This window comes from Bison bison, unplaced genomic scaffold, assembly GCF_000754665.1.
Source record: "Bison bison bison isolate TAMUID 2011002044 unplaced genomic scaffold, Bison_UMD1.0 scf7180017864301, whole genome shotgun sequence".
Lineage (NCBI taxonomy): Eukaryota > Metazoa > Chordata > Mammalia > Artiodactyla > Bovidae > Bison > Bison bison.
The window spans coordinates 1576522-1577324 of NW_011494873.1; positions in this window are offsets into that span (position 1 = coordinate 1576522).

Genomic DNA, 803 nt, shown 5'->3' on the forward strand with positions numbered 1-803 from the left:
GCCTGAGTTCAAGTGAGGGTTGCTTCTGGCCTGAAAGTGCTGTGCCCCCAAAAGGCCGTCCCCCGGTGGTCTCAGCTGGGAAACTGTCCCGTGCGCAATGCCTCCTGCTGGGGTTGGTTGAGTGTGAGTGCGAGAGGGGGCGGGCTGAGAATGACTGAGAGAAACCCATTGGTATTTATCCAGGGATCCTGGCTCTGGGAGGTTATTTAACACTAAGGAATGTGCAATCTGGAGCCCAGACGGCAGTGGGACAAGAAGCTGTTCACTTTCTGGGGCTATGACGTCAGCTGGTTTTGAATATACGGAACCCGCACCTAAACAGAACTCCCACGGATGGTATAGGAAAGGGACACTCAGATTTTCTAAGGCAAGGAAAAAATAGCTCATTGTTTACAGCTCCAAAGCGGCAACTCCTTGCGGGGGGCGGGGGGAAGGTGGGTGGAGAACCTAAAAGAACAATTTGCTTTTTTAGTATCTAACTCAGTCTCTCAGTCTCAGAGAGCAGTTTTGAGGAGTGCTGGGGCCAGAGCTCTGGGTGGTGTCCCCTCTAAAGCCTTGTCACCCCTCCACCCCCAGACCACCTAATAGTAAGTGCTACACCCCTTGACTCCACCCACAAATGCTTTCAGTCTGTACCACCCTCACCATCTGCAGGAAAATAAAACAGCAGGTCCGCTTTTCCTGGGGGCGGGAAAGAATCCTAGACGCCAGTGAGCCCCCTGGGGTTGGAAAGGGCCACTCCTCAGCTCTCCACATTTCCTGCTGAAATGCTAGGCCTGGCACTCGCCAGCAGCTGTGAGCAT